Here is a 15165-nt window from a genome sequence, read left to right as displayed (position 1 = left end):
AGACCACGCCTGAACATGAAGCCTCCCACAGGCGGTCGAAAAAACTGGTTCAAGCCAGATGCTGACTTTGTCCTTAAACCGCCAGAAAAAAAGAAGTACTTATCTGGCTGAAACAAATTTTGAAGTTCACCGATGGTTATGCATCGAATATAAGTAAGGGAGTCAATCTTTCAACGGGCAAAGTGACCGGCCTGAAGAGTCATGACTACCATGTATGGATTGAGCGGATAATGCCGGTGATGGTTCGAGGCTATGTCCCCGAGCATGTCTGGCGAGTGCTTGCCGAGCTTAGCCATTTCTTCCGCACGCTCTGTGCTAAAGAAGTAAGTAAAGAGGTGATTGAAAAATTGCATAAGAAGGCACCGGAGTTGATAGTCAAGCTAGAGAAGATCTTTCCGCCAGGCTTCTTTACTCCGATGACACATCTCATTCTGCACCTCGCGAACGAGGTATTGTTGGGGGGCCCTGTGCAAAATCGCTGGCAGTACGGCCCTGAGAGGCAGAACAAGCATCTCCGACGGAAATGTGGAAACAAAGCTAAGATTGAAGCTTCCATAGCTGAGGCAGTTATCCTAGAGGAGGTGTCAGACCTCAGGACATCATACTATCCAGACCACGTTCCCCATCTGCATAACAAGGTGCCTCGATACAATATAGAAGAGCCCAAGTATCAACCCAGGCTCGATCTATTCAACGCGCAAGGTGGGAGGGCTGGGGCCTCGAAATCTTATAACATGCCACGACAAGAGTGGGAGGACCTCATGTTCTATATCTTGCACAACATCAAGGAAGTTGAGGAAGTGTGGATGAGGTAATACCACTACACCATTCCTTTATGTCTTCCACATCATCATGTTTCATGTTCACTTAGTCCCGGTCTAACACCGCTTATCTTTTTTTAGTGATTTCGTTCAAGAGGAATGGACGGGAGTGAATCCTCCTACTGAGGCGGAGGCACTTACTCTTCTCCGTCATGGAAACCCTGGACGTAAAAATTTTGTTGCTTGGTTCATGGAGAAAGTAATTTTCCACACTCCCCTATTAAATACCTACTTCAACATTTATTAGTTAACCGAACTAATGCACGCAACAATTTCCATTATACTTGTAGGGAAAAGATCCGAACATATCTATGGATGATGAATTGAGATGGGTTTCCATGGGTTTTGACCCTGCCGTCGTGACATGTAAAAAGTATGATGTGAATGGGTATCGCTTCCATACAGAGGAGCACCAAAACAGCCGCCCCGATCCCAAAACTATAAATACTGGAGTGTACACCCCCGGTCAAAATTCAGTAGACTACTACGGAAGGGTACAAAATATATACGAGGTTAAATTCCGCCAGGGGCGTGAGACCCTAAGTCTGCCTGTGTTCAAATGCCGATGGTTCGATCCACGGGAGGGGGTAAAACATACGCCTTCCATTGGTTTGGTCGAAGTTAAACCATCAACCGTCTATGCCGGAGCCGATCTCTTCATTGCGGCTACCCAAGCTACACAAGTATATTATCTGCCTTACCCATGCCAGAAAGTGTATCTAAAGGGTTGGGAAGTTGTGTTCAAGGTGTCGCCACATGGTAAGCTACCAGACCCGAATGAAGACGATTACTACAACATTAACCCCATGACATACGAGGGAGTGTTCTATCAAGAGCAACCTGATGATGATGATGATGATGTGGTTAGAAACGATGACGCTAGAACATTGGATGATGATGATGATGTGGTTAGAAACGATGACGCTAGACCATTGGGTGATGATGATGTGGACCCAAACGTCGACGATGCACGGAATGATGGTGAGACCATTGTCAATGAAAATGACATACTTATGCTAGAAAAGTTAAACGAAGACGCTGATGACGAGGAAGAGCCTCCACCTCCGTCGGACAACGAAGATGATATGATTGATAGTGATGATGAGACGGACCGAGAAAGAGGTTACAACAGTGATGATTCATATGGGTTCTAGCAGATGTACGTTTCAAGTATTTTTTTCTATAGTTTAGGAATATGCCTTTTATGCATTTTATTAATGTGTTTATTATCATGCCTTTTCCTTCATTTCATTAATTTACTAATTGCTTTTTCTCTTTTCAATGCAGGTTCGTGGAACATGGGCAAGGGGAAGGCCGACGGCGTGGGTTTCCTACGCAAGGTCGTCGGCCTGCCTAGTCGGAGTGGTCGAGCACGTAATCCTCCCCCTCGGCTACTTGACGATGACTCCTCACAGGGAGGTCGAGGGAGAGGTGCCCCTAGAGGAGGAGGGGGCGGGGGGGAGAGCCTCTAGAGGACGAGGTGCTGGGGGGAGAGCCACTACAGGGGGTCGCGGCCAGAAAGAGCGCACCCTCACCGACTTAAGGGTGTTGTCTTCGAGGCCCTCCTCTAGTGAGGTACCCTCTAGGGAGGAGGAGGAGGAGGAGGAGGAGGAGGTGGAGGAGGAGGCAGGCGAGGAGGAGGAGGAGGAGGAGGAGGAGGTTGGGGAGGAGGTTGGGGAGGGGGAGGCAGGCGAGGAGGAGGGTGGTGGCGGGGATGATGGTGGTGACGGGAAGGGGGTTGACAAGAAGGGGTGGCTGCGTGGCAACGCAAAGCTACCAAAGCAGGTTCCTGCTACTGAGGAGCAGAAGTGGCTCATTGAGCCCACGGGAAAAGAGTAAGTGGTTCATTATTTTGCTTGTCACATGCTTATTCCGGTTGTTATTTATTTTGCTTGTCACATGCTAATAGTTCATTCTTTTGCAGCAACTGGATATATTCTAAAGGGGTCCGTATTCCCAACGGCCTCATCACCGTCTTGCTGAAGTTATATTGGCCGGGGTTGTACTGTCCTGATCCAGTCAGGCAGCCGGACCGTCGGGTTTTGGCCACGAGCTGGGACCACTGGGAAGCGGCCCGCCACGCGGACCATGAGACCCATGCCAAGGCCGTGATCACTACTTTCTGGGTGAGTTCTCTTCAGAAGCACAAGTCCATTCTAGTTTCATGAATGATTTAACTCATGGCTTCTTCCATTCTTGTTTCATGCATGATTGTAGACATTCTATCGAGTTCTTCCGGAGCACAGGGCTAGAGCGGACCAGATCGTGCTGCGCCAATGCAAGAAGAAGGCCCGCCAGATGCAGTACGAGGTGCGCTATGTGGCCATCTCCACATACTACCACGACTATCTTGGTGTGAAGATGACCAAGGAAGAAGCGCGGAGGATGGCCATTACCTTGGAGAGGCCCGAGTTCTTGGCGGTAAGTATAAAAGATTTTTCATTATGCTTTCATTATGCTTTCATTACCTTGTGGTACATTATGCTTTATGCTTTATGCTTCCATAACACCAATTTGGACACACCTACATGCCATTATGCTTTTATTATGTAGGTGTGTCCAAATTGGTGTTATGGAAAAGACGAGTCCTGGGCGGCATTGGTGGATCTTTGGTGTGATGAGGCTGGAGCCTGGGCGGCTATGAGAACCAAAAATAAGGCTAACCGGGAGGGAGTACATGCTCAGGGAAACCGAAACCACTATCTCCACAAGGCAGTTAATGTATGACTAACCCCATTAAACATTCTTCTTCTTCTATTTACCATCACTTTCTTATGTATGACTAATCTCTGTTTGGTGGTGCAGGAGGAGAAACTGAAGCGGCCGCTCTCAGACATGCAGGCGTGGGAGATCGCCCATACGCGGAAGGACTCCAAGCCTGGCGAGCCCCGGTACTACGGCAAGAAGACCGCGGGGAGGAAGCAGGCCTACTCCGAAGCATATCTGAAGTTGCATCCTGACACACCTGACCCCATTGCGGCGCCTCTGGACGACAGGGCGTGGTGAGCATGGGGCCCAAGGAGCACGGTCGGGAGGCGGTTCTCGATGCTGTGATCACTCCTAGTATCTCCTACACACAGCTTCGTCGGATCGACCCGAGCCTGAGCCAGCGCACGAGCCAGCCAGTGACCAGTACACAGTCCTCTTTCAGGAGCAACAATCTGTAAGTATTTTCCCTCTTATCTTCATTGCTCACTTCATTTTCCGCATTTAGTAGTTTTATGAGTTCCATCATGTCATACTGTAGGCCTACATGGAGTACACACGCCAGGAGACCATGGCATGGCATCAGAGGCTTTATGAACACCAAGTGCAGAGGGATAGCTAGATGCAGCAGGCTTTTCAGGATATGGCGGCCGGCAGGTGTCCTCAGTTCCCTCCAGCACAATGCCCTCCAGCACAACCAGTGTTGATGAGCTTTGAGGAGTTTGTGGCACAGAACGCTGGCCCCTCGCCGGTTAGTTCATCCCCAATCTATTCACCCAAAGCATGTCATGCCTTTCAACACAGTCATATATCCCGTGCATATGTCTTTTCAACATCCAGGGAACATGTGGATCTACCGTTGGCGGTGGTCTTCGCAGCACTCCGGAGACACGGAGCCCGACCACTCCGATCCACGGAGGCGGAGGCGGAGGCGGTCTGGGTAGCGCTGCCGCTAGCAGTGACGACCTGGGCTTTGGCCGTCTTGGCGGTGACGACCTCCGCGGTGCTCGATGATCCTTGTGTGGTGATGATGCTTGAGATGACTTGTGTGTGGTGATGATCATTTAGATGGCTTGTGTGCTTCTCTATATGCTTATGTTGGTTGTGATGATGTTCATTTAGAGACTTGTGTGTGATGATGCTTATGCATATATTGTTGTGATGGTACCGGATGATATCCCGTTGTGTTTTATATGTCTATCTCATCATATATATCTACTGATATGTGCTGCTATTTGAATTGAATTGATCTGAAAACAAACAGAAAAAAGAAAAAAAGCAAAAGCAAACTATGCCGACGGCCTAACCGTCGGCATAGGGCTAGCGTGAGCTCCCAGTAGCTGACATGTGGGCGCCTATGCCGATGGCCTAGCCGTCGACTTAGTTTAAAAAATGTGCCAACGGCTAGGCCGTCGACATAGGCGCCCACGTGTCAGCTACTGGGAGCTCTGTATGAAGGACTATGCCGACGGCCTGGCCGTTGGCTTAGTTTCAAATTATACCGACGACCAAGCCGTCGGCATAGCCCTGGTCCTAGAGCAACGGCTGGTCGCCACGTGGCACACCTATGCCGACGGTCGAGCCGTCGGCATAGTTTTTGACTAAGCCGACGGCTAGGCCGTCGGCATAGTGGTGCCACGTGGCGACCGTTCGTTGGGCAGACTTGACGGCGGCCGCCGTTAGGCGTGATATTAGCCGACGGCTAGGGCCGTCGGCATAGATGTACGGCCCCCGTTGGCGTATCGTATATGCCGACGGCTTTTCTATGCCGACGGCCTCCCTGGCTGTGCCGACGCATATGTTGCCGACGGCCCTATGCCGACGGGGGTCGTCGGCATAGGCCTATCCCGACGGGACTCAGGGCTATGCCGACGGCCCTGGCCGTCGGCATAGGGGGCGATTCTGGTAGTGCATGTGTGTTGCTGTGTGTGCGTGTGTGTGTGCACGCGCGCGTGCATGTTGGTGCGTGTGTGTTGGTGCATGTGTATGTGTTGCTGCGTGTGTGCTCCTGCCCTCGCACTGATGCTGCGTGTGTGCGCTATTGTCCCCCACACACATACCACATGAGGGGCAAAAGAGTCTTTTCAGGTGTCATTTAGGCTTAAAATGGACGAAAATATCATATAGGGAATAACATTTAAAACTTGTGTTAAATAGGGATTTTTTTTCCAATGTCAAATAAGGAAGCAGATTTTAAGATAGTGTCAAATATGGAATTTTCTCTACCATTAATGACGGTGATAAATAAGGATACGGATACCATCGTGCATGGAAACGAATCAATCAAGGAAGGAAAGACTTCCTAGTAGTAGTACGTCTGATAGGAAGCTTAGGAAGGTGCTTGGTAAAATCGCTGAGATTTAATTTGACCTCCTTCGCAAGTTCATCCGTTGGATTATTAAAACGCACGCCGCATGCAATTAGCTTTTTTTAGATGAACTAGGGATTTTATTGTTCAACCAAAGCCGAAGGAATACAAATAATGCTAGCCACATGTGGCGCCCCGTAGGGAGAGACGAGGCTGTCTTTGCCAAGGCATGAGCCTCATAGTTTGCCTCCCTACTTTCAAAACGAAAACTAACTTTAACAAAGTTTGTAGCTCTAGCTTTAATCTCCTAAATTACAAAAACATATGAAGAAGAGGGCGAAGTCCCGTTGATATCCGAAACAACCTGCATGCAATCCGAGCCTATTATCGCATGTGTCAAGAGAAGATCTTGAGCCAAGGCAAGCGCCTCATTGCACGCTTGAGCTTCCAAACTTGGGGCGTCGACTAGGCCGTCGAAAACCACCGCCGAGGATCCCAAATAGTTGCCCTCCTTATCCCGGCAAACAGCAGCAGATGCACCAGTTCCTCCTTGGCGGGAGATAGCACCATCTACATTGATCTTCACTGCATCCTCTCCTGGCGGGATCCACCGGCGTGGCCTTGATATCGCTGCTTGTGTAGGTCTCGTGGAAGCACGCCTGGTGGAAATCTCCAGATCCTCCAAGTACCTGTTCCCAAAAACTCATCGTCGAAAGTGGACTTTGAAATTCGTCGTCATGAATTGTTCTCCTTCTTGCCCACCAGATTGCCCACATGGTGATAAGCACCCTTGCAAGGTCCTGTTGATTCAATGTGTCAAAGAGCCAAAACAACCACCGCCTTGCATCTTCACTCATGTTTGATATCACATGCTCCCACTACAAGAAATATGTCAACTTATGCCAACCACTATTGGTCACTGAATGGTCACAAATTTCCATTTATGACCTTTTTGTGACCAAAAACATAAGGTCAAAAGCTGGGCGTCGTAAACTGACTATAGCGACCTTTAACAAAAGGTCGTTGATCCTATGACCTTCTGTTTTGGTCGCTAGCTCTCTCCCTAGGCCATGTCGGATCCGACGTGGCAATCTGACGTGGCAAAATTGCGACCAATTGAAAAGGTCGTTGATAAGATTCAGCCCGGTCCAATTCGGTGTCTATATGGGCCGAGCCCACCAATTCAGCCCATTTAATGTTATTTTTCTTTTTAATTCTGGTCAGATACATGGGCCTGGCCCAACAATTCAACATTTTTATTTTTTGGGCCATTACTATTAATTTTCTATTTTCAGCCATATTATTTTTGTGCTGGTCCCACTGGTCAGATTGGTCCCACTTGTCATGCTGATATCACAATTGCACCCACATGTCAGAAATTTGAAAATTTGTCAAACAATTCTCATAAATATGTCCCCCTGGTCAGGTGTCCATTTCATAGTATTGAAGTTATATACACAATCAATATTTCAAACAGACTAGAGCAAATGAAATTCATCCAGAACAACACTAAATATTACAATACATTATATGCTACTCTGACTAATATTACACTCTGCCTGATATTACAATACATAATATGCTACTCTTGCTGATAGGCTTCACGACTTCGCACTTCATACTTCACCTATGAAAAAAAAGAAGAATAAGAACCTGTAGGCAGCATCAAACATAGCTTATAAGCAAGAATTGACAATAAGCTCAATTTAACAAAAAAAGATTTTGATATATTTATACAGTTCACAAGGTCAGCTGACTATTAACGGCTTTCCCATAGATTACAAACAATTATGTGTACAAGGCAATTCAACATTTAAGTTGGAAGGTGTTCATTAGCAAAATAGAAATGGCAATACACAACTAAATTGGCTATTAATACAGCAAGCATGCCATGACAACAGCTGCTTGATAGATTTTATTAAACATGTATGAAGCAGCAGCACACATAGACAACAACACTATATATGAAGGATTATAGATTGCATAACTGGTCAACTAATCTTCCATCTATATTTCTATCAGCAGCACACTAAATAGGCCACACATTTATTCCTACAGTACAGTGAGGTAAAAACAGATTATGGTGCCTGCCAAGTGAGGTAAAAACAGATTATCAACAGCACACTAGATATGCCACACATCTATATTTCTATCAGCAGCACACTAGATAGGCCACACATTTATTACATTGACATGGTGGTGGCTGGCTAGCAATCATGGCTGCTAGCTCATGCTGCCAGTGTGCGTGCACATCTCCCTGCTGGAACCAACCCATGGGGCCCTAATCGAGTATCACCGGATAGAACTAGACAACAGATACAAAATGTTCTCAAAAAGACAGAACATTAACTAGTGTGTGCAGTACAGTGTGCCTAATGATTTAGTCTGCAGGGTTTAGATGCTACTAGTACACATGAATCCAACCACTTTGCTTCTACACAGTCATCAGGCTATAGGGTCCCGTGACTTTCGTTCATCAGTCCAACAGCCTATTTACACTAAAACCAGCGCTACAGCAATAATAATCACAGGGAAGCCGATTTGGTTACCTGTTGGCGCAGCCACGGCCCCAGCCCTGCAGCACCTCCATGAACTCCTTGGTGCCCGAGCCCGCGATGGTGCCCAGGTTGTTCACATGGTCTGCCACTTCAAAACAATCATCAGAGAAAATAGGTCTTTCCATAGAGGAGAAAGCATAGACTCGATCATCGGCCTTGTGCCAAATCCCCCACGCCTTCCCGTGACGGCCTTCACAACAATGACCTGCTAGCAAAACACACCAAAAACTAAGTCACACATGCATGCTACTAATCCACTGTCATGTAGTTGTTTGGTTATTATTTTAGATTAATATGAATAATTCAATATGTATTATCTGTTTAAAAAAATGAAGTAAATATGTTATGCTAGACTATTGTTTTAAACAAATATATTAAAATGTTAAATTTAACATGCTAGAAAATTAAAGTAGAGTGCCCAACACACACAGTGTAAGTAAGACTAGCATATAGTAGTTTGTCTTGTACAGAATGCTTCTAATCTAAGTAAGCATGAGAGTGTACGTGTTGGAGCTTTGTCATGCATGCAAATATTTTATGACGAGAACTAGATATATGTATGTGACTATTAGAATGCATACGTGTGTAGGGGAGCTCCCTCGGCATCGCTGCTATCGTGTTTGACCAATGAAACAAAAGGTTACAGGGAGATTTATTGTAATTGTCATGCTTTGTTGTAACTGGATTCACTATTTAGTCACAGGAATACAACACAGTTCAAGAAATACTCCACCAAAGACAAATCATAAATTAAACTACTGCAAGCAAGAAGAGATACGAAGAGGGAACTACTGCTTGCAAGCACTACTGCTTGCAAGTCCCAACTTAACAACAGTTATCATCAATTTAGTTAATCGAAGATGCTACTCTAACTACTCCATTTTCCAAGATGCCACTGTAACTATCAGTACTGGAGTAATCGAATGTGTTGCAAGATGCTACTCTAACCAGATGCTCCAAGTTGATACTCCAAGATACTGCAAGCAAGTTCATACTCCCACAAGAAGAGAATTCAGACAAGAATCTGTTCCACGCACACTGTTCATTCGAGCCTGTGCTCTCTGCAAAACTTGAAACAGTACCACGCGGACGTCCAACCAGCGGTAGAGAGGTCAGCCATAGCACAATAGACCTAGAGCTATAACCTGACAGTAACAATAACCGCACAACACAGCCATTCCTCACGCATGTGACTAAAAAAGTAACAGAAATTCGTTTAACGATGCTCTGGTAGGCGTACCTCTCGCCTAAGCTACTCATATGTGTCATTGCCATCTGCCAACTGCTGGTTCGACAATGTGCTCTCTACAAAACCTGAAACAACACCACACAGACATCCAACCAGTGGCAGAGAGGTCAACCACAGGTACACATCACACCAAACCAATACCGCGAAATCACAAATCTGACCGAGAAATCCAGGGCACCTTTCTCTTCGTCCGAGGCCGGGAGCGCCTCCCCTGTCCAGTCCTTGGGCACGAGCGGATCCTGCACACACACGAACGCACCAAAAAATAAAAACATCACCGCCTGGGATCGAAGAACAAAGGAACAGAGGACCCGGACGCGAGGGAGAGGGAGAGGGAGAGGTAGGGTTGGCTTACCCGATGGGCGGAGGCGGGGCTGTCGGGGCCGGGGCGGCGGCGGAACCAGAAGAGGAAGCAGTCGACGAGGAAGGTGTCAAAGAAGGCCACCACCGCCCTCACGAGCGCCTCCGCACACCCGCACATAGAGCTCCTCGAAGGAGAGACTTCGACACGGTGCTTGACGGGCTAGATCTTGGGGATGCGTTTCCGTCGCCGCCCCTTCCTGTGCCCCCGCGCAGCGGCGATCCGCCCTCCCTGCCTAGGGTAGGGGCCGCGGCCGGTTGGTCTGGCCAGAGAGGATGAAGGTCCGGAGCGAGGGGAGCGTCAGGGAGAGGAAGGGAGGGGGTTGGGGTGGCGATGCGGTGAGGAAGGGCGTGGGGGAGGCCATGGATGCTGATGGAAGGGCGCGGGGGATGCCATGGATGGGCGCGGCGGTGGCGATGCGGTGAGGAAGGGCTCGCCGGTGGAGCTGATGGGGAGGCGGCAGCGGCGGCGATCTGGAAGGGGAAGGGAGGAGGGGTTTGCGGTGGGGTGGAGACGGGTAGGGGTTTGCGGTGGGGAATGGGTGGGTGGATGGATGGATGGATGTGGGATGAGGAGATGGATAGATCGATATGTGCCATGTCATCGATCCATGGCACAAACGTCTCCACCAATCAGAATTAAGCGCATGTAATTGTATTTCTTCTTTAGTTTCTCTTATATATTTTCTCATCAATGTAAAGAATATATCAAATATTTACTACAAAATGGCACCATTTCATTTTTCAAAAATATTATACCATATTTATGTCCAATTAACCAGATGATTGTGTGTTAAAAACTTTTCATCAACCTCCCATCAAATTGACAAATTTTTGCTGATTCAGCAGGAAACAGGTCAAATTTGAACTACGCCCATCGCACAATTTGCTATTTATTTTTTCCAAAAATCATTTAGGTACAAAAGTATCTATTTAATAAGAGAAAGACCAAAGTTTTCGTAGATTCAACCACTAGCTAGGAACGGTCATGCCCGTCGTTTTGACCGCATTTTGAAACGGGTATGAAAAATTCAAAAAAAATAAAAATTGGGAAAACCTTCGCATTGTGTCATTATATGTGGCAAAGTTACCAGGAAAAATAATAAATTTGTAATACGATAATTATTTTGAAAAAGTGTTCTCAGAAACGAGCTATCCTGTGTGGAGATCAATGACTTTCAAGCCAAATGATCAATCTTATGCTTACATTCATGGCATAGTTTGTTTAAATGATCTCATATTGTGCACAAGGGTGCATATTGGAATGGCAAACAATGTTGCCTAAGAAAGTTTTCATTTTCGTTGCACGGAAAATTCATTTTCCATTTTTCGAGTGCTCGAAATGAGGTTTTTTTGTGAAGGACCTACCATATATTTGTTGCAAAATTGTACCAAATCATTTTTATAAAATATTAGGACATATTTAATGCACAATTGACAAAATGGTTGGGTGTCAAAAGTTTTGATCCACCTCTGGTGAAAAAGACAAATTCCCGCCGATTCAGCTGGAAGCGGGTCAAATTTGAACTGCAGTTGCCTCATAGTTTGCTATTTATTTTTTCCAAAAATCATTTCTTGGTACGTAAGTATCTATTTAATCAGAGAAACACCAAAAGTTTTCCAAGATTCAACCACTAGCTAGGAACGGTCAAGCCCGCCGTTTTGACCGCATTTTGAAACGGGCATAAAAAATTCAAAAAAATCAAAAAAAATGGAAAACCTTCGCATTGTGTCATTATATGTGACCAAGTTTCCAGGAAAAATAATAAACTTGTAATACGGTAATTATTTTAAAAAAGTGTTCTCAGAAATGAGCTATCAAGTGTGAAGATTCATGGCTTTCAAGCCAAATGATCAATCTTATGGCCACATTCATGGCATAGTTTGTTCAAATGATCTCATATTATGCACAAGGGTGCATATTGGAATGGCAAACAATGTTGCCTAAGGAAGTTTTCATTTTCTTTGGACGAAAAAACCATTTTCCATTTTCTGAGTGCCTGAAATGAGTTTTTTTTTGTGAAGGACCTACCAAATATTTGTTGCAAAATTGGACCTAATCAATTTTCCAAAATACTAGGCCATATTTAATGCACAATTGACAAAATGGTTGGGTGTCAAAATTTTTGATCCACCTCTGGTGAAAAAGACAAATTCCCGTCGATTAAGCTGGAAGCGGGTCAAATTTGAACTGCAGCTGCCTCATAGTTTGCTCTTTATTTTTTCCAAAAATCATTTCTAGGTAAATAGGTATCTATTTAATCATAGAAACACCAAAAAATTCCAAGATTTAACCACTAGCTAGGAACTGTCATTCCCGTCGTTTTGACCACATTTTGAAACGGGCATAAAAAATTCAAAAAAAATCAAAAAATTGGGAAACCTTCGCATTGTGTCATTATATGTGACCAAGTTCCCAGGAAAAATAACAAACTTGTAATACGGCAATTATTTTAACAAAATGTTCTCAGAAACGAGCTATCACGTGTGGAGATCAATGGCTTTCAAGCCAAATGATCAATCTTATGGCCACATTCATGGCATAGTTTCTTCAAATGATCTCATATTGTGCACAAGGGTTCATATTGGAATGACAAACAATGTTGCCTAAGGAAGTTTTCATTTTCGTTGGACGAAAAAACCATTTTCCATTTTTCGAGTGCTCGAAAGGAGGTTTTTTTGTGAAAGAACTACCAAATAATTGTTGTAAAATTGGACCAAATCATTTTTATCAAATACTAGGCCATATTTAATGAACAATTGACAAAATGGTTGGGATTAAATTTTTTTGATTCACCTCTCGTGAAAAAGACAAATTTCCGCCGATTTAGTTGGAAGTGGGTCAAATTTGAACTGCAGCTGTCTCATAGTTTGCTATTTATTTTTTCCAAAAATTATTTCTAGTTACATAAGGACCTATTTAATCATAAATACATGATTTGGTGGCGATACGTCGAGGTTTGGGCGGTGGCCGAGGGCCCCAACTCTAGAGCGCGTAAACTCGCATGCCCGTCGCGTGGTCACCGCGTGACCGTAATGTTGCCATGTGTTCTGGGTGGCCTAGGCATGTCTAGTGGGTTGGGCACTTCCTAGGTTGGTGCTAGGAAGAAAATTAGAACATAAGATTCTCACGAGGAGAGCGATCGATGCTCAAACATGAATTAGCAACCAAGTGTTTGATTAGCGGTACGGGAAATGCACATGGCCAATGGGCGTGAGTTTTGGCTGAGGATGATCATCTAATAAAGAGAATGTCTTCACAAATTTTTAGCTCAAAAGGAGGATCCTAGGTGGTACTTACTTTGCAAAGTACCACACTGGACAAAAATATGAATGTTGAAGCTGGGCTCAAAATAATAAATGGAGTGAGCTGAAATTTTGTGGAGGATGGTTATTTGGGCATAGGAAAGCATTGCAGAAAATTGATACCATTTGTACGTGCCAAAGTAGTACTTCCTTCACAATGCTCTTCTATGGATAGAAACTTGGGAAAACTAGTGAGAGAGATTGGATGAATGAAATGAGCTCAAAATTGGTGTAGGTAAGTTACTTAAGTATGGTCATGCGCTGGTGAATTTTCAGATCATTTGGGTAAGCCTAGCTAGTACTTACTTCACAAAGCTTCTCTCGAGGTAGAAACTTTGGAAATTTCCCGAGAAAGATTTACTAGGAAAATTGAGCTGAATATTATCATGTGGCAATGATTTGGGTATGGAAGAGTGCCCGAAAAGTTTGAGGGTAATAGGAGGGGTCTATATAACACTTGCTTTGCAACATGCCAATTTGGCCATAAAATATAAATTGAACCTGGGCTCACATAGATGACTTGACTAAGCTGCAATTTGGAGGAGGGTGATAATTTGGGCATATGAAGGAACTGTATAAGTTTCATGTCATTTAGAGATATAAAAAAGGTACTTCCTTCACAATGCTTCTAGGTGGACAAAAACTTTGGAAATTTGCCGAGGAAGATTTGCTAGGCAAATGGAGCTGAATTTTGTCATGCGGTAATGATTTGGATAGGAAAGAGTGCCCAAAAATTCCAAGGGCAATCAAGAATATATAAATAGCACTTCCTTCATAAAGTGTTGTTGTGAACAGAATAGGAAAATGAATATTCTTGAATTAGTTTTGAACTAGGCAAGGAAGGATTTTTACATATTTGATGAAGATATGCCCCAAAGAATTTATGAGATTTTTTTGGGAATTTTGGGAATGATAGAAATATAGGTTGCTTCACAACCTAGGGCAAAAACTGCCACATGGACATGACACATAGGCAAAACTGATGAGATGGCGCCTAGTCATCACAACCCACCACAATCTACAAGGCTATGACCATCTATATTGGTCATTAACAACTAGAAATAAGGCAGCGGACTAGCACTGTTTGCTTTGTGACCATTTCGTGTAAGGAAATTACGACCTTTCTGACCAAAATGGTCGCAATGGTTTAGGGTTTGGAGCCCCCTAAACAGCTTTTGACCAATTGGTCTAAAATGGTCATAAATTTATGACCAATTCTTCGAGGGTCACTGACAGAAGGTCATAAGTTGACATATTGCTTGTAGTGTCCAGAATCTCCTCGTCTCCCAACGCCCAAACACATCGCGCCATCTGGCATTCAAACAAGGAATGATGCCAGGAGTCCACCTCCTCATCGCAGAGTCCGCAAGCTGGGGATGTGGCCATATTACGTTCATTGCGGACTAAACTGGTTGGTAATGAGATTTGTGCTAATCTTCACACAAACACTCTTATTTTAGATGGAACTTTCACCTTCCATAACCAAGACCAGGACTTGGTTTCAGCTTCAACATTCGAATGAATCGTTCTGTGCTCCAACCAATCCTCTCTCTGGTGCTTAATTCCGCTAATCATCTTATATGCTGATCGCATGGTAAACACCCTTGCCTGTCGTAGTGCCATGCCCAGAAGTCATGTTGCACTCGAGAACTTAAAGGTATATTCATGATAATGTCCACGTCCGGCCCGACGAAGTGCTCGATCAGAGCTTGTTTATTCCATGTGCGTGTTGTTGCATCAATCAACTCTGAGACAAGCTGCGGCGGATCAGGTGCGATGGTGCATATAGGTTTCAGCTTATAGTCACGAGGCAACCAGTTATCGTCCCATATGCGTGTGTCTGAACCCGACCCAATC

Source organism: Triticum aestivum, chromosome 3A (genome assembly GCF_018294505.1).
Source record: "Triticum aestivum cultivar Chinese Spring chromosome 3A, IWGSC CS RefSeq v2.1, whole genome shotgun sequence".
Taxonomy (NCBI): Eukaryota; Viridiplantae; Streptophyta; class Magnoliopsida; order Poales; family Poaceae; genus Triticum; species Triticum aestivum.
The sequence above is the reverse complement of the archived record's forward strand: the minus strand, read 5'-3'. Positions refer to the sequence as shown.